We start from the raw sequence: 25,251 nt of genomic DNA, 5'->3' as shown, positions 1-25,251 counted from the left end.
GAGTCAGGTCAGCTAAGCATCGAGTTTTCTTAATACTCAGTTAGGTTTGGAAAGGCTGAAATTCAACTGGTACTGATGGTTTAGGATATCTTGCGTGGGTATGCATGTTTTTGTCAGAACCTGCTGTCAAAGCTTGGTTTACATCGGGAAATAGGCTCGAGATGAAATTATTTTGTTGACTAGGCCGGTCAGGTTAACAGTTATCTTCTGCCAAACTAAATGGAGGTTTCTGATAATCTCTATGCTTAATGGCATTGAAATAACATGCTGACATTGTTAAAGTTAACAGTCACTGTCAGTAATGCATGCTGGAAAAGGAGTAGACAGGGTTGGGAGGGAGCGGAGACGAGGGGGAGATAAAACAACTTAAATGTAAAAAGATTAGTGAAACCACACAAATGCACAACACATCATTTTGGGTAAACCCCTCACCTGCTTCAATATGAAGAACAAAACTGATGAAATCAATGCCATGTAAAGCCTAAAACAATGGCTAAATGAAATCATATGCATTCCATTCAAAGGTTCTATCTATTTTCATAATCCCAATCTGCAAAATTAATCATCACAGAGGCACCTTCACGTTAACAGACACAAACCCTAGTGGATAATGCTGGATTATAGAGAAACAAATGCCTGAGTTCATGCAGGCAAATGTGGTAAGTTTGTGACAACACAGACTAGAAATGTGTTGCTGGAAAAGCGCAGGTCAGGCAGCATCCAGGGAACAGGAGAATCGACGTTTCGGGCATAAGCCCTTCTTCAGACTAGTCCATGGTGACAGAACGTTATACTTTGGAACAGACAAGTGGGCACTACCTTTTCTTATAGAAGTTACAGAGGCCATTGTCTAAACACAGGAGACATTTATCAAGAGCAGGATTCCAATTTTTAACAAGGGATTTCTTGAAGCTGTATTTCGGTTGAAGCTTTACTTCATTCAGTGTCACTAAGTGGTCTATGACTGTTCTGCTACCCTACATGAAATAAAATGTGCAAGAGGATCGAAGGAAATAGTCACATTTTTTGTAGTTGACTGCCATCTAGTAATTTTTATTGTAGAGTGGCTGTGACTACAGACCAGAACAAATTCAGGCTCAGCTTTGGTGCTCCTGCAGGTTAAAGTTTCTGACCACAGTTAATGCTTTGGGCCATACATGGATATCAGTTACTTTGTTAAGGAGTGCAACCAATCATTTCTTACTTTCCACTCCCCATTTGGAATTTTCCCTCAGTGAGAAGTTTAAAAGAATGGAAACCAAGATGAATGATCCTCACCTTACCTTGTTACTTAAAGTAGAAAATAATACATAATTATTTTAAAGAAGGCCAATAAAATCAGGAAGGTTCCTGCATGAACACCAATGAAGGTGGCAACACAGAACGAGGAATGAGAAAGCTGATGACATAGCATCTGACAATGACATTCAAATCTATCGAAGTCAGCATTACAACAGTACAATTCTCAGCAGGAGCTTGTCCTACTGCAAAGACAGACTCCTCACATGGGACAACAGACTTCCAAATACTGTAGAGGGAGAGCTCGCAATGGCATTTTATAATGAAGTGTCAGGTAGCTTTGGAAAACTTTTTTAATATTCATGTGAAATGCATGTAGCCATACCAGAGTAGACCCAGGCCTGATTAATTTGGGCCATGTTTGTTCAGTACCAATTTTTAAACCTCTGATGATGTGGGTTAAACCAATAAAGGTTATAGGTCTGACATTGGGAATAGGAATCATTTGGCAGTTACAAAAAAGAAACTTTCAATATAGTTAGATTGTTTGAACATTTTTTTAAATATATGGTTCATTTAATGCACTTCTAATTCCTAGAGCGATTTTTTTCACGTCACCTTCAGAATTCTTCAACTGATCAAAGTGCTGCACAGGAGTAAAAGTTAAAAATACGTGTTTCAAACTTATTCCTTTGATATTTTCCAAAGATGCACAGTTTATCCTAATATAACAAAAGGTAAACTTTATTCTTCAACCCAAGGCTTTGTTGTATGGATTCACTGTTAGCACTCAAAGGATTGAGCAGGGAATTAGGATCAGTGCAAGGAGGAGGAATAAACCAAACTACAGTAAAGCTGGGAAGAATTTGCTGAAAGTCACAATGCCAGAATAACCAAACATTAAACCTGCCATTCTTGAATAAGCTTATAGAAGTGGGTGGAACCTGGTCTTGGATTAAAGAGCCACTCAAGAACAATATCACTGATAGTTAAGGCAGGCAATGGTAGTATGTTTTATTTCATTTATTCACTAACAGGATGTGGGTGTCACAGGCTGGCCAGTTTTATTGACCATTCCTCGAGAAAGGGGCGCTGAATTGCCTTCCTGAACTGCTGCAGTCCATCTGGTGAACTGGTGTACCCAGAATACCATTAGGGAGGGAGTTAAGTTAGTAGCAGCAAGAAACTGCTTAAAATTACAGTTAAGATTTTTAAGAATACAATTATAAGGGTTCTTAGCAAATTATACCTTCCTTCGCACATACATGCAATAATTGGAAATTAGATTGCATTTAGCAGCAAAGTTCAACTTTGGACAGGAAGATGACAAAAAAAATGACAGAATTTTCACTGATTGAGCAATGTCTGGTCGAAGAAGAGTCTGAACATGCATCTCACAGAAACATACAAATTCGGAGCAGGATTTGGACATTTGGCCATTCAAGCCTGCTCCTCCATTCAATAGGATCTTGGATGATCCAATATTCAAATCCACCTATATCTGCACAGATGATGCCATCTTGGTCCTGTGTGCGTTAATGTTTAGAATTAAACATACAAACTTGAACACCCAAAATATATCTAGTGTTCTGTCAGTTATTTTCAAAGCTTCTAAAACAGTCGTCTTTCGCAATCCTTCCCCAATTCAAAAACTGATGAAACCATGTTAACATTTCTATATATTACCTGAATTTTACAGAATACTTTGTCAAGTATTTTTCCCATTATAATATATTAAAAACTACATATCCATCTTGCATTCCTTATTTATTTGCTGAAATATCCATCTGGCATCAAGTATAAGCACCAACTAAGAGTGGAGTAAATGATTGCTATGGTTTGGCATCTCACGAACTGATACCCTTATAGAAAATATGAGGTATGGAAGATCAGATCAGAGTTAGATTGTCAGAGCACTGTGGGTCGGAATTGCGAAAGTAGGACATGAACAAACTTGTGTAAATTTTAGGTCAGAACATTTACAAGTTGAAGTTAACTGTAAAATGATACAGCTGAGGGGAGAAGGCCATTTGGCATACTGTATCTTTGCTGGCTGGGAAATTATCCAGAAGTAGAAAATGTGCTGGCTGTGCTTTATACTTGTTGTTTACAATTATTTTCACTTAGCAAAAACAATGATCAGAATGACAGGTTATGCCTGGAGAATGTCAATCCATTCATTTTCTGCACCAATGTTGTTAGCCATATAAAAGGGATTTCCCAGCATTACTGAAAGGGTTAAGATCGTGGGATAGGAATCTGGAACAAGCAGGAAAACAGTCTTTTTTTTTCTTTTTACCAGATCACTGTCGTCACTGATATCAGAGAGAGATAACATTGAGTCTAAAGGAAATAAAGAGAAAATGTTAATTGGAGGCAATTTTAATCGGCACTGAAATAGATGAGCTCCCAGAATATTCCTGATTTGTCCGAAGGATGAGAGGAGAGGAAAACGTATCAACCAAAAACTGATTAATCTCAATTAATTCAAAGTAGACCATAATAACTGCACTGGCAAATCATATCAAAAATCATTTAAATGAATATGGAGGCTTGAAGCTAATAATACCATTTGTGTTACATGAAGCAAGATAAACACAAACACAGTGTACATGTTTCCAACAAATCAAATAACTTAACTTTATTCAAATACTGACCACTTTGCCAAGGTAAAATTCACATTTCATCAGATTCATCAAAAATAAAAAAACATTTGAGATGTATTTTGAATACTGTTTACGGAGTACAACTCTTGGAGCTCCCAAAGAAAACTACAAAAGAACTGCAGATGCTCAAAATTGGAAACAAAAACAGAAATTGCTAATAAAACTCAATAGGTCTGACAGCGTCTGTGGAGAGAAAGCATAGTTTACATTTCAGATCTGGAGATCTTTCATCAGAACTCAAGTTCCAGAATGGAGATTTTCCAGCAATTTCTGTTTTAGTGTCTTGGAACTCCCATCCTGTCCCACCTAACTTTCTCCTAGCATGCCAAATTGTTGGGAAGTGCCAGCTAGTCTTCCATATGCTCCAAAATATTCATCCAGCAGCCTAGACAAGGAATGCCTGCATTCTCACAACATAACAGCATTCAGTAGAAAAAAGGTTAGTGGAAACATTGCCCTTACTTTGTTTTTACTCACCCAACAACAGAGTTACAAATGACAAAGATAAAATAACATGGTGTGCAACATGACAAAATCTGTCAACTTTCTAACCTATACCTAAATTCTGAATCACTTATGAGTATGGCTATGTTCTGTCCTTGGAGGTTATTGCCAAAGATCAAATTATGAGTCTGTTTCCATTTGGACCCCAGAAGCTGGACATATGTTAACAACATTTGTTCAGTGGCTAAATAAGTTTAAATATTTTACTGTAATAACTCAAAATAGATCTAAACGAGGAAATCAAATGGCAACTTTGTTTGTCATGACTGCACTGCACTGTACAAATATCTAAACTATGTAGAACAGGAAATAAGTAAAGTCATTTCTGATAAATATTCATGATATACTGCTCGACAAGCATGCAAGTGAATTGTGCCATTGGTACGTGGGAACAAGAGTTTGAAAAAATCCCAGAATTGTAGAATTGAAGCTTTCTTTAAATGGTTGAGGGTCTAAAGTTCAAGAAGCCTTAAACTCAATCCTAATGGGAATGAAAGAACAAATAAACACACAGCACATAAATGCTGGCAATCCATTGTCCATTGCAACCAAATGTGTTAAAGCGTGCAATTATGCCAGAAACGGGCACTTGTTTCATTACTGCCTTCAGATGAGCTAATTGAAGTGGTATTATGGGGCATTGTTGGAGATAATAAAAGAAGCATTATTCTCCACAGTCTATGATCAATTAAAGAAATGGGGATAATTTTTTTTTGCCCTTATGTCTAAACTATTGTCTTCAATTGAGTAAAACACAAGTGAGTAAATTACTGGTTAAGCTATATTAGAATCAAAACTGAAATGACATTTCTCTAATTTTCTTATCTTAAATTGAAAAGTATATAGAATTTTGAGGCTTCAAGACAATTTCTTTTATTCCTACTTAAATTTAGTTTAATTACAAAGTAGAAGCTTTTCATCCCTATCAAGTCAGTTAACAAGGAAATTACTAACATTAGAAATGGTTATTTTTGTCTGCATAAATATGGGATAACTATGAACAGCATCCTGAGAATGGAGGGATGAGCAGAAGAATTGTGCCTGCTTCGTAAATGAATTGTAATATTAAATACAGTTAATATATGTTAACTGCATTTCAACTAAGAATTGTTAACATGATCAAGTTGATGCATACGACACAGGAGGTTTTTCTCTGCTTGAGAAAGCCAAATTCAGCGAGTGCTTAAAAAGCTCTCCGGATCTCAGTTAATCACCATTTGCCAGACTAAGCATCAACAGGTTATCTGACATGCAAAGGCATCACAGCAGAGTTTGATCCAATCTTCACCTGACAACTCTGACTAATTTTTCTTCCTATTGGTCCTAAATTGCAAAGATTAATGAGTTTTGAGATTTGTAGCTCAGGTTGAGGTTCTGGATGTAGGCTTGCTCACTGAGCTGGAAGGTTCATTTCCAGATGTTTCTCACTCGACTAGGTAACATCTTCAGTAGGCCTTAGGCGAAGCACAGTTGATAAGTCCTGCTTTCTATTTATATGTTTGGGTTTCTTTGGGTTGGTGATGTCATTTCCAGTGGTGAAGTCACTTCCTGTTCTTTTTCTCAGGGGGTGGTAGATGGAGTCTAACTCTATGTGTTTGGTGAGAGAGTTCCGGTTGGAATGCCATGCTTCTAGGAATTCGCACATCTCTCTTTATTTGGCTTGTCCTAGGATGGATGTGCTGTTCCAGTCGAAGTGGTGTCCTTCCTCATCCGTATGTAAGGATACTAGTGAGAAGGGGTCATGTCTTTTGGTGACTAGTTGGTGTTCATGTATCTTGGTGGCTAGTTTTCTGCCTGTTTGTCCAATGTAGTGTGCAATGTCAAACACTACATCCCGAGCAGAGATTAACGTAGTGCCCTTACTTTCACCCAGCTTGAGATCAAACCAAGAACATATTGTATTTGCTTAAAATTATTATTGCATGCAAATGACCAAGAACGTAAATTTTAAAATGTATAGAGACCAATACATACTCATCTGGTGAGTGTATTTAATCTTTATACTAAATATGAGGCTATGTAGACACTGAGGGGCAAGTCAGCAAAGAATGGTGTGTGTGTGTATGTACACCATCTATTGGTTTTCTTCTGAAGTGGTACAAACCTTCTTGCTGAGGAAGAAAAACAATATCAAATTCTAAACAATAGATATTATAGCTAAACAAATTCATCTGTTATTAAACATTAGACAAAATAACATTTTAGATTACAGGATTACTAAGGACCTGGTATCGTTGTGGATCAGTTTCTGGCAATCCTGCTGGATCCATGGGTTGTGTGCTTTAGCTCCACGAGTGGATCAGGAAAAGCTCCTCCAAATATATGCACTCAGCTTCTACATTTACCTTGTTGCTAGAATAATGCCATCTCCTGGAGTATTTTCTAGCTATTTTGTATCTCGTTAATTAACTCAGCTGTTTACAGGTCTTGCATTTTGGTCAGAAGGACTGAAGCTTCAAAGTCACATCAATTTGCTTGCTTATAATTTACGTATAAAGGAAGCATTACATTTTCAGAGATAGAGCTTCAGCACACAAATCAAGTCAAATCATTGTCTGCTTGTGCAAGGTAGCATTAAGAAGCCATACATTCAAAGAGAAGCAAAGATATATTGCACTGTCCCAATCAATATTCATTCCTGAATCAATTACATCAAAGCCAGATGTACAAACAGCAGATCTGGGTTGACTTGTGAAGCATTACTGGTGTAGAACAACTACCATGTTTACCTAGACTTAAGCAATTCATGCTGTGCGATACCTGAGACATGGAGGTGTCATGGCAAATTGTTAAACAAATTATTTTCTTCATCAGCTTTGGGAATATCTGAGAACCATGCAAGCTGCAAACATGGCACAGGCATGGGTGGCTTAGTGGTAAGCATTGCTGTCTCACAGTGCCAAGTACCCAGGTTTGATGCCATACTTGGGCGATTGTTTATGTCGAGTGTGCACATTTTCCCTGTGTTTGCATGGGTTTGTTCCAGGTCCTCTGGTTTCCTCCCCCAATTTAAAGATTTAAAGTTAGGCGGATCGATCATGATAAGTTGCCCATAATGTCCAGGGATGTGCTGGTTAGGTGGATTAGCCATGGTTAATGCAAGGTTATAGGGATAGGGTAACAGGGTGGGTCTGGTTAGGATGCTCTTCGGAGGGTCGGTGTGGACTGAATAGGCAGAATAGCTTGTTTCCACACTGTAGAGATTCACTCAGGAGCAGTAGAATGCAAGCGAGAGAGATGTTACTGGTTGGAGGTTGTCGTTGCTGTTGCCTTGGTCGATGTGGACGGTTATTCCTTTTGTCAGACCTTGTTGCGGTTGCTCATTGACTAAGCATGACTGGGTCATTTCAGAAGGAATTTAAACCACATACCTAGGGTTTTGGAGTCACATGTGAACTACATATGGATTTCCTTAAAGAACATTAATGAATCAGATCAGTTTTTATAAAAATCAGGAATGGTTCTATTGCTACCAGTTGGACAACTTTTAATTACAGATGTTACATTAATTAAAATAAAATGTCACCATCTGCTACAGTGGATTTTGTCCCCAGAACCTAGGTTACTGGATTACTAGTCTGGTGACAGTATCATTATGCCACCACTTCCTTCCAGACTCATCAGTTCCTCTGAAGTAGTCTAGTAAGCTACACAGTTCTAGTAAGATGATGATTCATTATTTCCTGATCAAAATAATTAACCATCAGCAACAAATGTCAGCTTTGCCCACATCCAAACATTAAAAAAAGCAACATAATGACTAGATTATGAGAATAAAACTACTTTATATACAAAAAATGAGTCTCAGTGGATTTCAGCCTCCAGTATGTCTCCAATATTCTTGATGAATGTTATCATAGATTAAATATTGTACTATTCAACTGATGAATCCCATATGAGAGAGACAAGAAATTATGTAAATTATACATGCGCTAACATGTAATCACAGGAACTTAAAATGTCAAATCAGACTTGATTGAATTTCCAGGCCAGAAGGAACCAACTTGGAAAGAGTTTCTGATGACCTGACATAAAGGCGTGCCAGTCATCTGCTTTCTCCCCCTATTCTCTGATATTAAAGTTGATGGGTGGGGGGATCCAAGATGGTGGCGACCCAGCAAGTCTGAGTCTACAGTGCTCTTCCCAAGACTTGGGTAAAGTGGGTCACCCACCCTCACCACACTCACCAAATCATTCATAATAGCTGTTTAATTTAATTAGTTGCTTAGTATTACATTTAAACAGTCTAATAGTTCGTAAAAATGACCAAAGGGAAGGGACCCTGCAACTCTCAGCAAGCAGGAACCCCTCCCCCACCCTCTCCAGCTGCAGCTGAGGCTTCCACAGCCACCACGGGGTACTTACCTACAGTGACAAGCCTTGTGAAGATGATCTCCAAGCTGGATGCGAAGATCAAAGCTTTTATCGAGTCCCGAAATCGATGGGACTCACTCTCGACCGTGCTGCAGAAGCACGACCGAGACATTAAGGAGATCGAGCGCCGAGTTCGAGGGGCGGAGCTAAAGGCCGCGACCTCTGAAACTACAGCGCAATCGGCCGTGGATCAGGTCCGGACTCTCGAACAGTGAGTCCGGATCTTAGAGAATTACATTGACGACCTCGATAATCGAGGTCGTCGAAAAAATATTCGTTTGCTGGGCCTTCCCGAACGGGAAGAGGAAGGCCAGCTTACAGCATTCCTCGAGCAGTGGCTGCCACAGCTTTTAAATCTTGAAGCTGGATCAGGCCAGGTAAGGGTGGAATGGGCCTACCGGGTCGCAATACGGGGCCCGGCTCAAACCAGCGCCCACGCCCAGTCCTGTTCCGGCTGCAGAGCTATAGGGAGAGGCAGATACTCCTGGAAGCTTCTAGAAATCTTGGAAAAGACCCCCAAGCTATGACCTATAAAGGATCCAAGATCATGTTATTTCAGGACTTTTCCCCAGCTCTGGTCTGAAAGAGGAAGGCATTCGACGAGACGAAGAAGCGTTTAAGGGACTTAAATATTCAGTACTCCTTACGCTACCCAGCGACGCTATGCTTTAACCATGAAGGATCCGTGTATAACTTCAGATCGCCAGAAAAGGCTAAGGAATTCTTGGACTCTCTTAGATAAATTGTAAGAGATAATGGATGTTGGTTTGCCTTTCCCCCCGCTTTGGTTTATATCCCCCCTTTTTTTTCTTTTTTCTTACCTTACTGTTTAATACTATCATGGGGGGTGGGGAGAGGGATTTGATTTTCTCCCCCCACTTTGGAGTTGGGTTTTTAAAAATTATTTTATGTATATATGAGAGTGTGTGTGTATATATATATATATATGTATGTAGGTATATGTATATATATAAGCTGGGGGGTTTGGTTAGTATTGGTGGGGGGAGGTGGTTACCTTATTCTATTTTACCTGTCTTTAGGAGCGGGGTTGTTTTTCCCTTGTTATTTTGTATTATTATATTTAATTATTATTTGTTGAGGTTGTAATTTTATAGTTATATGTTTATATATGGTATTAACATTACCAAATATATCCAGGTGTTGGTATGGGTGGGGGTAGGCTGCTCACTGTTAACTCTAGCTTTGTATTATATCTGAATTCTCCTCATTTTATTGAGGAGCGCCTGGGTCAAGGGTGGGGCATTGGTTGGGAGAGGATATGATGGACTTTTGGAAAGGAAGTGACACCCCCTGGGAACAAGGGGGAAAATCTCCACTTAAATGTGTTTTATATATTTTTTATTATTTAGAAATAGTTTTTTATTATACTGTTTTGAGTGTATTAGAGAGCCTTTATTTTTGTAAATTTTATATGCTCTATGCTCGGGATGTTCTGGATAGGGTTTCCCCTCCCGAGGGGTCTCGGATTTGCCCGGATGATTATGGCTGATCAGTCGGTTAAGTTGTGCACCAGGAATGTCAAGGGGAGTAATTCGCCAGTCAAAAGGGAGAAAATATTATCAAATCTTAAGAAGGAAAGAGTTGATATAGCTCTCCTACAGGAGACACACCTGTCGGATAAAGAACACTTGAAATTACGACAGGGCGGATTTGATCAGGCCTTTTTTTCTTCTTTTAGCTCAAAAAGCAGGGGAGTTGTTATTCTTGTTCGGAAGAATTTCCCTTTCAAAATCCTAAATCAGATAAAAGATGAATCTGGACGATATATTTTAATTAAAGCCTTTATAAATGGAGAGGAATATGGGATTTTAAATTTGTACTGCCCCCTGGCACACCCCTTTAAATTTATAACGGAAGCCTTTTCAAAATTGATGGCTTTTGGTGCCCATCATACAATTATAGGGGGAGACTTTAATTGTATTATGGATCCGGAAATAGATAGAATTCCCAAGAGTATAGCAGGAGTATCTCCCAGATCTAGACAATTGGTGGATCTGAACAAAGAATTAGGATTAGTAGATGTATGGAGATGTCTTCATCCACAGGGCAGAGATTTTTCTTTCTACTCCAATCCACATAAATGTTATACCAGAATTGATATGGTTTTTGCCCCCTCGATTTTTTTAAATTCCGTATCATCCTGTAAAATAGGAGGTATAGCAATTTCCGACCATGCTGCTGTATATATGGAAACTAAGGCGAGGAACAATGGGATATCCCCTCGGCATTGGCGTATGGGCCCCTTCCTAATGAAAGATAGTAAATTTGTAAAGTACTTCTCTCAAGAATTTAAAACTTTTTTAGAAATTAATTCAGGTACGGCTAGCAACCCATCAATGATGTGGGAGACCATCAAAGCTTACATGCGAGGTTTGATCATCTCCTACTCAGTGACCCAGAAAAAATTGAAGGGAGAACAACAGCGTCTGCTTGAAGCTCGCTTAAAAGCAGCTGAAACAGCATTCACTGATAGACCTTCTATTATTAAATTGCAAAGGATTACGGCTCTTAGGACCGCTCTAAACACTACGCTTACTCAAATAGCTAAGAGGGAAATATTATTTGCAAAACAAAGGTTATATGAATATGGCGACAAACCGGGTAGATACTTAGCATTTCTTGCAAAGAAAAAAAAAGGCCCCTCAGACTATTACTTCTATCAAGGAAAGTACGGGTATTTTGACTCATGATCATAAAAAGATCGATGCGATCTTTAGATAATTTTATTCTGAGTTATATAAATCGCAGGATTGTGAAGACAGGACTAGGAGGATGCAGTCATTTTTTAAAAATTTGAACTTTCCGGGCCTAACTCCGGAACAGGTATCGGTCCTAAATGCTCCTCTAACAGTCCAAGAAATAGTTGATGCAATTAAGCAACTTCAGAGCGGTAAGGCACCGGGCCCAGATGGTTTTCAAGCTGAATTCTATAAAGAATTCACAGAAATATTGGCTGGTCCACTTATGGACATGTATAACTATGCATATAGTCAGGGCTGTCTCCCGCCTTCGCTGAAAGAGGCAAATATCTCTCTTATCCTTAAAAAAGGAACGGATCCAGAAGATTGTGCGTCATACAGACCAAAATCCTTACTAAATGTAGATTTTAAAATCCTTTCTAAAACGTTAGCATTGAGACTAGAAAAGGTACTGCCACATATTATAAAGGAGGATCAGACGGGGTTTATTAAGGGCCGTAGATCATCCAATAATATTAGAAGGGTTTTGAATATGATTCAAACCTGTCATCAGGGAAAGATACCAGGAGTAGTAGTTTCATTAGACGCGGAAATGGCATTTGATAGGGTTGAATGGTCATATTTGTTTGACACATTGGAAAGGTTTGGCGTTGGACAGGTGTTTACCAAATGGGTCTCAACATTGTATAGTGATCCCAAAGCAGTTGTGGTTACCAATGGATTAGGTTCGGATAGCTTCAATGTGTGTAGGGGCTGCCATCAGGGATGTCCTCTCTCGACATTGTTATTTACGCTAATAATTGAACCACTAGCAGAAGCTATACGAGCTGATCCTAATATAACGGCCCCGACGATTGGTACAGGTAAACATAAAATTACCCTTTATGCAGATGATGTCCTTCTATTCCTCAGTAATCCTTTGATGTCTGTACCTCGCCTAATCCAAGTTATTAATACATTTAGCGCATTCAGGCTATAAAATTAATTTTTCAAAATCGGAGGCTATGCCAATGGGTGGCCTTGCTATGATACCCCACTTAGTGGACGGATCCCTTCTTCCCTTTCGTTGGTCCCTGGAGGGCTTCTTATATTTAGGCATTTTTATTACCCCAGTATTTGGTCAGTTGTATAAGGCTAATTTTGTGCATTTACTGGAAAGGATAAGGCAGGACCTCCAGCAATGGGGAGACCTTCCAATTTCCTGGTTGGGTAGAATAGCACTAATTAAAATGAATGTCCTGCCCCGTCTCCTACATCCTATGAGAATGCTTCCGGTGATGCTGCCAAGGCTGGCTCTACATAAATTATATGGCTGGCTGGGTTCCTTTATCTGGAATCATAGACGGCCCCTCATTAAGCTGAAGAAGCTACAGCTTCCACAGGCAAGGGGAGGATTGGACTTCCCAGATTTTAGGAAATATCAGTTAAGTTCCCTATTAAGTTACATAGCTGATTGATTGTGGATCAGACAAGACCCAATCTGGTTGGACATCGAGGCCTCTCAAGTAAAATACTCACTTATTAACCTTTTATTTTCAGAGAAGAGGAAAATCATTACAGATCACTGTAAAAACCCTATAATACTAAATACAATTAAGGCTTGGAATATAATGCGGCAAAATGAGGGTAATTCACATAAAACATCCTCTTATGCACCGATAGTGGGAGCATGGAGATTCCAACCGGGGTTTACAGATGCCATTTTTAAACTCTGGAGATCCAGGGGTATCTCATGTCTAGGGGACCTATTTAAAGATGGGGTCCTGATGTCTTTTGAACAGCTGCGTCAGAAATTCGGATTACCTAATGGAGACCTCTTTCGATACTTCCAAATTCGAGACTATATACAGAAGAAGACTACGTTATTAGATAGTCTTTATAAATCAGATAGAGAATATAGTATCCTACGACCAGTGGGGGTATCTTCCGTCAGTACTATTTATCATTTACTACATGATGAAGTATCGGGAGATATGGATAATCTGCTTAAAACATGGGATCAGGATTTGAGACTAGAAATCTCGATAGAAACATGGAATGATATTTGGGAAAACGCTAGAAGAATTACTATCTGTAACAGAACCCAGGCTATCCAGCTGAAGATACTTCATAGGGCCCATATAGCACCGGTTCGATTGGCAAAATTTAAGGCAGGAGCATCTCCAACGTGTCCCAAATGTAAAATAGAGGTGGGCACTCTTGTACACTGCCTATGGACCTGTCATAAGATCCGTAGATATTGGAGTAAAGTAACAAGTACCCTGACAGAAATTTTAGGAACGGAAATTAAAGTGGACCCTGTATCTCTCCTTTTGGGCTTTTCGAACTTTCCCTCCCTGGACATGTACGGGAAGAGACTATTTTCTATTCTCTCTTTCTGTGCAAGGAAAAATATTTTGGTGAACTGGGTGGCTGAGGGCCCCCCTGGACTTTCAAATTGGCACAGATTATTTATGGAATGTATTCCCCTTGACTTCGTTACAAATATGGTGCACCGAAAGACCGAATTATTTTATAAAATATGGCAGCCCTTCTTGAATTACATAAATACAGATATTTCGGTTATCCTAACAAGGGCTTTTATTTAATTGAGATTACAAACCTGGCTGGTCCGGGGCCCCTTAGGAGAGGAATCCCGCACGAATACGTTTTTTATTACATTTGATGTTAACACATTCCGAGCATGTAAGAAACTTAAATATACACTCTGGTTAGTTGTAGGTTAGATTAGTAGATAGTTGAGTTTTTTTTTCCTTTTTCGGTATTTTTTCTTTTGTTAAATTTTGGCTATTGTATATTTGATTTATTTGTATATCAATGTTTGTATTTGAGAGTTTTGTTTATTTTTGTAAACTTGTAAAAATGTTAAATCTCTAATAAAAATATATATAAAAAAGTTGATGGGAAGTATTTGTGGGGAGGAAGGAGGAAATGACAGTTTAATAATCAAACATCTCTTTTTACTGGAGGAAAATTATAATATTAATCAATTCATTTAATGTCTTTTGTGGAAATGGATTATTTTCTGGGAGACATGCAGAAGGTTCCAGTTGAACAATTTGTAAAACAGCCAATTTCCAGTCATGCTGTGCAGTTATAGAGAATGACATCATTGAAGCAACCTTGAGTGTTTCTGTTGTGGCACGTAAATTAATGGTTACAGAAAGATATCAGATTAATAAGAAGTAAATTTGTCATTTTCTTCTTTCAAAAGGACAGTGGATGAGTGTATTGTGATGATACTCTAAAAGTAGTTAGTTTAATGTAAAATATTTTGGGGCATTTTGAAATCATGAACACACTTTTGTGCATCCGCATATAGGAAAATCTAAGTGTACTTTTTTTTAAACCATCCACTTACCTCTAGTTTTCTTCTATTGATATGTCCGCCATTTATAGTAAACAATGACATGGAATACTTTAGCTTTGCCCTACATCTCTTAAGTATAAATCACCTTCTTGCCTCTAAAGGGCCCATCTAATCTCTTGTAACTACAACCTGATGAAGGAGCAGTGCTCCGAAAGCTAGTGCTTCCAATTAAACCTGTTGGACTATAACCTGGTGTTGTGTGATTTTTAACTTGCTTTCTTGATTGCTTGCATACTAATCTCTTCTATTTCTTGTAAGAATGCATCAAATTATCTCTGAACATCAATATATATAAATTTTGCACCAATTAAGATATAGTCTTTTTAAAAATTTTTACAAAGTGACTAATCTCTCACTTTCTCAAATCACACTCTATCTGCCAACTTGCTGCCCACTCAGTTAACTGTCTATATCACTTTGCGGCCTCTGTATCCTCCTCACAACTTGATCTCACCTTGCTTTGTATAGTTAGCTATTTTAGATGCATTACTTCCAGTTTCTTTGTTGAAGTCATCACATAGGTTGTAAATAGTTGAGACCTCAGCACTGATCTTTGTAGCACTCTCTAGTCACAGCCTGTCAAATTGAAAACATCTGGCAATCCCTACTCTTTCTGTCCATTAACCAAACTTCTATCCACACTCATAAATCACCTCGCAATTCCAAAGGCCTTACTTGTGTATTAACTGCAGCATGTTACCAAATTCCTTTTAGAAATCCAAGTATTTATATTTACTGGCTCCCCTTTGTTCGCCTGATTCAATTTGTCAAATGGGATTCCCTTTCATAAAACCATGTTGACTTCTAATCATGCTAAATTTTTCGAAGTGCTTTCTTAAGACTTCCATCTGACTCAGAAGCATGAATGTTAGATTAAATTAAAGATTACATGCGATTACTTAACTATTATTTAGACAAGATAAGTGGTACACTCCCTCTTTAAACCAAGAATAGTATAATCTATAAAACATTCAAGACTGTGCAATTTAAACTGACCAGGGTAATCCTTTCTTTAATGGAGTGGGAGTTAAAGCGTTTGACCCATGGGGTGGTGGGGTTGTTTGTGCGTGTTCTTGGTCATGCAATCTCCTGGTCTGTATTTTTGTGCTGCACCAAAGCTGAATCATCCCCTCATTTGGGGATTATTATTTGGCTGTAACCTAAGCACTGATTTTTTTTTTAAAAAGCACATCTCATGCTGGCAATAGCAATTCAATGTCATACAAGATTATACAACAGTTCATTAGATAAGTCAGAACTGAGGGCAAGAAGAGTTGTAACTGTGCGTTTTACATTTTTACTCAGTTTAACCATTCGAACATTGCAAAAGAACAATGAGTTGTGAATTAAGAAATGGTTTAAGTGGAAACTTAATTTTTAAGGCCAAAAATATAAGGTTTATGCAAGCTTTCCAAGTATATTGCTTTGAAGATCAGACAAGCAAGACAGCAAATCAATGGTTTCTTTCCCTGGGCAAGTTAGTCTCAACCAAAAGATACTGCTTTGAGCTTCGAAAAAAGCAGAATCATGGAATCTGATCCTTACATCTCATACAAAAAAGGGAATTTAATTTATTTAGCCATCACAAACACGTGGGTCTGAGCATTTCAGCGCTACGACCTTTTCATACATTGAACATTATATAGTTTCTATTTTCACAGCTCAACAGCTTAAGCTTAACATGACATTTTAATATCTCAGAATAACATTGAACCTATTATTAAGGAGATTCAAGCAAGACACTTAGAAAATCAGGTAGAACTATCATGTTTGTGAAAAGGAAATCATATTTTACTAATTTATTGGAGCTTTTTAGGAAATAACAAATAACACTAATAAAGGGAAACGTGGATGTGCTGCACTTAGATTTCCAGAGGCATGTGATGAAGTGCCACAAGGACCACATCATAAAACACAAGCTCATGATGTTGTGGGTAACGTATTTGCATGAACAGAAGATTCGTTAGCTAACAGGAAACAGAGAGCAGGCATAAACAGTCATTTTCAGGTTGGCAAGAGCTGACATGTGGAGTAGCACAGGAATCAGTGCTGAGGTTTCACCTAATTATATTTTATATTAATAACCCAAATGAAGGGATCAGATCTGTGGTGGTTAAATGTGCAGACGACATAAAAATAGCTAGGAAGCTCAGTTTTGATAAGGACACAAGGAGCCTGCAAATGCATATGGATAGGTCAAGTGAATGGACAAAAAAAAAATGGGCGGCTGGAGCATAACAGGTAAATGTGAACTTACCCATTCTGACAGAAAGAATAGAAAAGCAGCATATTTTTTACATGGAGAGAAATGCAGAACTCTGTGGTACAGAGAGCGGCTTGGTACATGAATGTCAAAAGGTTCTAAAATGTTAGCATGCTGGCACAGCAAGTGATTAAGGCAGCCTATGAAATGTGATTTATTGTAAGGGGAATTAAATATACAAATAAGGAAATTTCACACTTCCTCTTTTATAATTCAAAGTTCTCAGAAAATCAACTAATCTGAAAATTTGATTTTGGACACCCAATATATGATGTAATTTTTAAATGTGTGCACCGACTAAACTGGACTAACCATAGGACATCAGCTACTAAATTTGACTTTAAACAGTGAATGTCATCAACAGAGAAAGGAAAATAAATAATGCATAAAGTATGGCGCTCTCTCAAGGTGTCAGCTGTGACTCAGTGGTCTGCTTTTGGCTGAGTCAGAGAGTTGCAAAAATGCAGAGTGCTGCACTGTTGGAGGTCCTACCTTTTGGATGAAACATTAAAATAAAATCTGCTTTCTAGATGGGCATAAAATATCAGGTGGTACTACTACCTCAAGAAAAGCAGGTATGTTTTACTTGCTAATGTTTAGCTTTCAAACAAAATCTCTGAAATAAATCTGTTTATTATCATACCTTTTTTTGCAGGAGTTGGCTGTCTGCAAATTAACATTCATGCTTCCTACACAGATTCATAATGATGCAGAAAGAGGTCATGCAGCCCATTACGTCTGCACTGATTCTCCAATGAGGAAGAAAACTGCCACCCATTGTTGATTTGGCCTGTAAGTGATTCCGGATACCACAGAAATGTGGCTGACTTTTAAATACCCTCTGAATTTGTCTAGGATACCATTCAACGGTACTCAAGGCAACCAAGGGATAGGCAATAAATACTGGGACAGCCACCTCAAGGGAATAATTTTAAATAATTATGACTTAGTGTTGTTTGTGTGCTTTTCCTATATTGCATAGTAATTCTATCCAATAATTATTTAATATTTAAATAGACTCTACCACCATCATACTTCCTAACAATGTATTCCAGACCTGAGCCATTCATGGGAAAAAGTTCTTTATCACATCACATTTGCTTTAAATTTGTGCCTTCTAATTCTCGATCCTTTTGCAACTGGGAACTGGTTCTTCTTATGTCACAGTAAATGCTACAATCAAAAGTAGAAATACTTGGGACATTGTGAGTTTGCACAAGGCATTATTGAAATATGTTCTTTGTTTTTAAACTGTGACAATAGAAATTGAAGCTTATTTTTAATCCATCTAATTCTTAAGTATATAGCTATAGCCAGCCTAACCTTTCTGAGGAACAAGCCAAAAGTGAAATAAGGGCACACATAGCCTAGTGTTATCAATTGAAATTTTGGTCAGTAACAAAAATTAAGCTGCATCTGAATTCCAGTTAAATTGTAACATCAGTGAAGAGCAGGCGGCCTAATTTTCTCACATAGCATTTATTTAACAATAGATGGCTCAAGCCGATTTGAAAGTTGCCAGGAGGTACAATGGACTATTTGTGACCTTGTTAAAGCAGCATTTTGCATTGGCTGCAATCAAACTGCAAACGATGTGAAGTCAAAGCAAGGTTATCTGCCTTAATTATACTTTGGCTGACATAAGCACCTAAATTAGACTGAACTGCTTGCATTGATACAAACATAAAACCACTTTATACTAAGCTCATATATATTGTAAAAAAAGGGTCAGTTTTGGTGAATTAAGGGTTAACATACAAGTAGCAGATAAAACATTTCATGCGTTATAGATAATGCAAAACTCAATAAGTCTGCTAATTTTATTTAGAAATATTAGGATGTGTCTGGAAAACTGACTCTTGCTTGGTAGGCCTGTGTTTTTGAGTTTGAATGTAGCCTGAAGGAAAGTAAAAAATCATTGCGCAGAAACCAACATAACTTTTTGACTCAATTTTTGATATAACTGGCCACCTTTAATACCTGTAGCAATGCTCAATTCCATATGGTTGTCCCCCTCACCAAACCCATATCAGCTTTTTGAAATTACTTTCCCTGTTTCTGGAGCTTCCTGAAAATAAATTATTCAGTACAAGCTGGTTCAGTGCTTGCAACTGTGCCATAAATCTGTTATCTGACAAAAAATGTGCCTTTTACAAACTTCATTTCCTGTGGACTTTTATTTTTGTTAATAGTTCTGACAAAGTTCATGCCCAACATCTCCTCAGACAGTTTCACTTGTGTTGATAACCATGCTGTTCCCTGCAGATAGTTTACAGACTATACACAGTCTGAGTATCAAGAGCTGAATCATAACCAATAAGCGAACGTGCTCTGGTAACTGATGTGCAGTGGGCGGGTATTGCAGAAATGTCAAGCTGCACAAAGCTACGTCGAGGCCGGTGAATTATGGTGCTGCAGTAAGGGATCAATGCGACAGACTCTGGAACATGCTAATGCTCAAAAATACAAAGAGACTTCTCTATTCAAAGTAGTGTGAATCCTACTGCATTAACTTAGACTGCTGAGACATTTATGCATCAGTTTGTTCACAATACAGAACACTGACATTATATTAGAGGTGCAAAACAAATCCATTAAGTTATTTGCTAAATACTTTAATAAATGGAACCTTGGCAGTGGTCATTTGAAGGCTGGTAATTTGCAATGAGCTTGAAATAACATTAAAAGCTTTCAGGAAATGCATACATTTCTATAATTATACTAGACATTTATTCATAAATGGAACAGAAACCAGATGGTTACATTAGACAGCAAACACAGTATACTAATCTCTACTTATCTTGAACACTTGTATTAGTCTACAATCTTGCAAGTCCATAGAGTCTATGACATTAAATGTATTGGCACAAGTAAAAACTGGGTTTTAAGCTGAATGACTGTCAGGTGTTAATGTTTTTAAAATGCAGTTTGAATCTAAAAGCAAACCCATCAGCCCAACATATTCTACATAGTTATGTCCAGAGCAGCTTTTGCCTGTACTGCAGTGCAATTAATCATGACTTTTCATGTATTCAGCATTTTCTGATTTATGGTAGCTCTGTGAAACTGAATGAAATGACATTGATTTGACTGGGACATGCTTTAGGGAAGGCTGCTTTTAAGGAGACTCAATGTGTTAAATGTATAATCCAGAAACATACTGCATTGCTTTGTGGTGCAATATAAATCAAGATTATCCCGTGTCGGCACTTGTGCTGTCTGGATCCCATTAGAAACGTTTGCAGATTGGGCTGTTGCAGGATCATGTCTTCATATATAATTGAGCCAACTGAAAGTTATATCTGACTGCTATCTAATTTAGGTCATTTCTAGTCCAGTAAAATAAACAATCAAACATATATCAGCTGTTAGGAGAAAGTGAGGACTGCAGATGCTGGAGAACAGAGTTGAAACGGGTGGCGCTGGAAAAGCACAGCAGGTCAGGTAGCACCTGAGGAGCAGGAAAATTGACATTTTGGGCATAAGCCCTTCTTCATTCTTGATGGATAGTGTGCAATTCCCATTGCTGCTTCCTACCAAAATTCAGAGTGGCGTGCACAGACTCTGTACTGACCAATCCCACAGCTTTAAAATGTTACAAATCACCATAGAAGATCCAGTCGCCCACATAAAGGATCAGACATTTACTTGTTAAATGTCGCTTAGATGTTTGGGACTTCTAATTTTTAAAAATTTGTTCATGGGATGTGGGTGTCGCTGGCTAGGCAGCATCTATTACCTATTATCAATTGCCCAGAGGGCAGTTAAGTGTCAACCACATTGCTGTGGATCTGGAGTTGCATGGAAGCCAGATCAGGTAGGGATGGTAGTTTTCTTCCCTAAAGGACATTAGTGAACCATTAGTCTCACTACGTCAATTTATGCATTTGGAGATAGAGAGCAGAAGCTAAATAAAAAAGTAACACAATAGGCCAGTTATGTTATATATAAACTATGGAATTTAATTGCTTCATGGGATGTAGCCATTGTTAGATGGGTCAAAATTTCTTATCTTTAATTTATCTTGAACAGAATGGCTTGCTAGGCCATTTCAGAGGGCAATTAAGTGTAATCACATTGCTGTGGGTCTAGAATAATTGGAAGGCCTAAGGGTGGAAATATGAAGCCACTTCCCAAGGTCATCAATCTAGGCTTGTGGATTACTCTCCCAGTTACATTACCACACCATTTCCTTTCACTGCACCAAAGTGATGATACTCAATGAAATGATTTTAGTTTTGCAAGAATGATTAATTTGTAGTGGAATGATTTTGGATGCAAAATTTGAAGCTATACTTAAAATTAATTTCGACAAATAAGCTCAAGAGATAACTGCATTGAAATTCTGCACAGCTCATTTTAACTATTTAGTAATAAATCAGATACATATTCATCTTCTCTTACACTATAGATAAAACAAAATTTGATTGCAAAATAGGGTCCCTGGACCAAAACGTTAACTCCGACTTCTCTCTACAGATGCTGCCGACCTGCTGTGTTCTTCCAACAATTTCTGTTTTTGCTTCTAATTTCCAGCATCTGCAGTTCCTTGATTTTTTTGTTTAATGTTCAATTGCTGGTATGTACACCATGAGGCTAGACAGAAAATACTGACTTGCCGATCTATAAATTATTCTAGGCATGTTAATAGAACTCTGTTCCACTTACGTTGAATTGCTTGAGGCAAATATCATCTTAAAGCATTTTGTGCAAGGCTGCATTTAATGACCTATACCTAAAAAAGGGCAATGTGCTGTTAAAGTCATGCATTTGGAAAAACATTTGTCGTAAAATATCGAGAATGTCTAATTAGTAATTCTTCCTTTTCCTATCAATCATCTTTTCCTAAGGCGGCTCATGGTACTTGCTCCAGGATGGAGTTTCATACCACTAGCAGCCATCTGGTACCTCGGTCATACTGATGTTTAAGCCTAGATAATGAATAACCGAGTGTTCCAATGGGAAGGAGGGATATCTTGGCTGAAGCAGGCTCCAACTAATTGCTATATACGTGCGGTCAAAGGTAACCAAAAGGAGGAATGTGGGTTATGTTTACCCCATCCTTGGCTTAGGTGCTTTCCACCTCAAAGTGCTTTCCAGATTATATCAGCTAATTCAGGATAGAACAAGAATTGAACAGTGAACTTCTGGCAGGCAGATATCTGCTTTCATTTTGAAATAAAAGTCACAGAATCACTTAAAGAGCCAAAGTATTGCATCCATCAAACTTTTTCTGTACAATGTTCCTAATGTATTGAATAAAATCAACAGGCTCTGCCTAATTGTCTCAGCAAAAACATATATGTACATTAATTTGTGATTAAAAGCTGAAGTAAAGATGTCTGCAACCTTTTCAAGCTTGTAAACAAAATAGAGAATTTGCCTGTTTATCATCCACATCAACTTGCATGTTTTTTTAAAAAGCTGAACTATACTCAGTTGGGCATTTGGGACAGCAAACAATTTCTACATAATAAATCACACTGAATTTCTTCTTTTGCTCACTATCAGGATTTATTGATTGAAGGCAATCTGTGATACCACATCATCAAATCTCCCATAACTCTTAGCACAACGCTATCTGTTTGAGGTGCCCGAGGCTACAAGTGGATTGAACCTCTAGTACTGGAGTGGGGAGTTTAATGCTGGAACTACAACTGCTTTTAACTTGTTTGAGTCAACTGGTTTAGAAACTCAATGTAGTCAAATTTGATATATGAAACTAGGACATGCAGGAAGTAGCTAAGAAATTACAGAATTTGGATAAAAGACGCAAGTAGGCCTAAAAACTGAAGCTCTAAATAAAGGAACTGGAACTAGGAAATGAAAAGAGGCAATATATGTATCCTATCGGCGATAGGAAAATTAGCAAGAATAGTTTCAGAGAAGTTGTAGGCTAGGAGTCACTTCCTCTGATTTGAATATGACAATAAAACAAATTGCAGTTTTGGGTTAATGGTCATGTACTGGCAATGTCACTGGACTACCACCCAGAGGCCCAGATGTAAAAACTATGACTTCTAATAAGTCAAAGACCCAGTCATTCTGTGCCAGTGCGAATTAGTGTAAACACCCAGAGGAAGGAAGACTGGGAAGCAACATTTTGATGAACACAAGAACTCTCAGCAGACACTGAACAGGAACCACTGAACCACCTTCCTGGTCCTTCCCTCCACCCATAACATTTCTGTGTATCAATACAAGTGGGAGTTAATGAAGGGGTTCGAGATTTAAGTAATGAAGTTTAATGATTTATAATAGTTTACCTGTAGTTACAATCTAATTACTTGTGATAAATAGTAATTCTTGTTTCATATCCAGCATACTACCCTAGTATAACAACATCCAAAGGCAAAATCTTTAAACACCATAATCCCTTTCTAACTTGGTGTGAGAAACAAAGCTCACACACACTTCAATAATTGCAGTCCGAGACCAAAATCTGAATCAATAGTGTCCTTTATTTTTACACTTGCAAGTGGGTGTGATGTCCAGTGCCTATAAGGCAGAGGACATACACACACCAAATTCAACAAACGCTAGATATTTATATAATTTGGTTCCTACATATTTTTTTCTTATTTCATTGTTTCCCCCCCTGTTTACATCCTCCACTTCCCTAAGACTGGTCCCACCACTCCTGCTTATCTCTTGCCTTATCCGGCCTTGTCTGTGACAAAATGCTTATTCTGGCCTCACAAGGCCATTTGACCTCATCCCACTGCAGGTCATTGTTAGGCATATTCTTTCTTCATCAGTATCTACTCTTTCCATCTGGGCTTCTCCCGAAGCCACTCTGATCTCTATGACCTCTTTAATTAGGGTTTGTTCCTGTGTCTCTGTAAAAGTGGGAAACAGATATTTATACCTGTTTGTACAGGCGTGTATCTGGCCTAACTTCATCCCCTCACGACATCTTATCTATTTGCCCATAATATCTACCATTGTTTTGCAATCACGTTTCATGCTGGCATACAATTTTAGCTAATACAAAAACAATTATATATTTCCTCCACAGTTTCCATTCTTGCTGACTTAGCTCCCGGCCGAAACAACCACACACTGATGTGAGTTCATTTACTTTGTATCAGAAATTATAATTGCAGAATTGCAGAAGTAACATTAATTTACCTATATCCCACACTTGGGTTATGTTTGAATCGTGTTTCCTGAAAGATTTAATGCTGTGCTGAACTACAGTTAGTTGGAGGCCTGTCGAGTTTATGGAAAATAATTAGGAGATTTGCAAAAGCCCATCATTTCGCCTTGAAGCAAGATGATTTAAGTGCAACATTTACTCTGTAGTATCACATCATCAGTGTTTGATTGGATACGTTTATTGAGAGGCTATGCAGGAGAATCCTTCCAGCAGCATATGCAAAAGTACAGCTTGATTATTTAATATCATTACAACGTTTCCTATAACGTTACTAATTCAGCTAGGGCTCACCCACGCAAACAGCACTTTGAAGATCTGATTTGAATAATGGTTGCACAGCTGAATCTGAAACTGAATCCTTTCATCTTATTCTTAATGTCAGACAAATCCATCAGTATTATTTACTTAACTGTTCCCTGAAAGCCTTTTACAGTCTTATTTGACAGACCTTATATAAAAGTTGCTCATGATCCAGCTGCCTTTCCTGATTTTCAGTCCATTGTAACAACACAATAGAGCATTGAGTCAGCCACCAGCCCATGTGTCTGGAACAGTCTTTTAACCCACCACTTTCAATTCATTCAGAAAAGACTATATTAACCATAAAGGGTGCATTGTCCTACCAATACCAAGACAGAGTAAATGAGTGCATATCAAGGCTGCTAATCTTTTAGCCCATTATCAATTTGGCAATTCAGCGCATGCATAATCCAATATAGCTTTTCAAGTATACTACACCATTTTTTCCATCTTCAAATTTGCTCTTCTGGCTAATTTTTTTCTGATTTAACATGAGCACCAAGGAAAAGCGGTACTGTGTGCTGCATTACTAGAGGTGCCCACGGAGGGTGAAGCTCCCTGTGATCTTGTCCATGCTTCACAGTCAACCCTTATTCAATGTTTCAAGTTATCACGTTACTGAGCCAGAGTGAGTACATGGTTCTGGACTTCATTCC

General features: G+C 38.1%; 1 protein-coding gene across 4 annotated transcripts in view; it reads right to left on the bottom strand.

The window, feature by feature from the left end:
- diaph1 (diaphanous related formin 1) overlaps positions 1-25,251 on the bottom strand; it is a 359,024-nt gene that overhangs the window by 6,015 nt on the left and 327,758 nt on the right. The window lies entirely within an intron of this gene.

Source organism: Chiloscyllium plagiosum, unplaced genomic scaffold, assembly GCF_037043375.1.
Source record: "Chiloscyllium plagiosum isolate Xiang-an unplaced genomic scaffold, Cpla_swu_hap1 HiC_scaffold_16, whole genome shotgun sequence".
Taxonomy (NCBI): domain Eukaryota; kingdom Metazoa; phylum Chordata; class Chondrichthyes; order Orectolobiformes; family Hemiscylliidae; genus Chiloscyllium; species Chiloscyllium plagiosum.
Note: the sequence above shows the minus strand (reverse complement) of the source record. Positions and strands in the feature narration are given on the sequence as shown.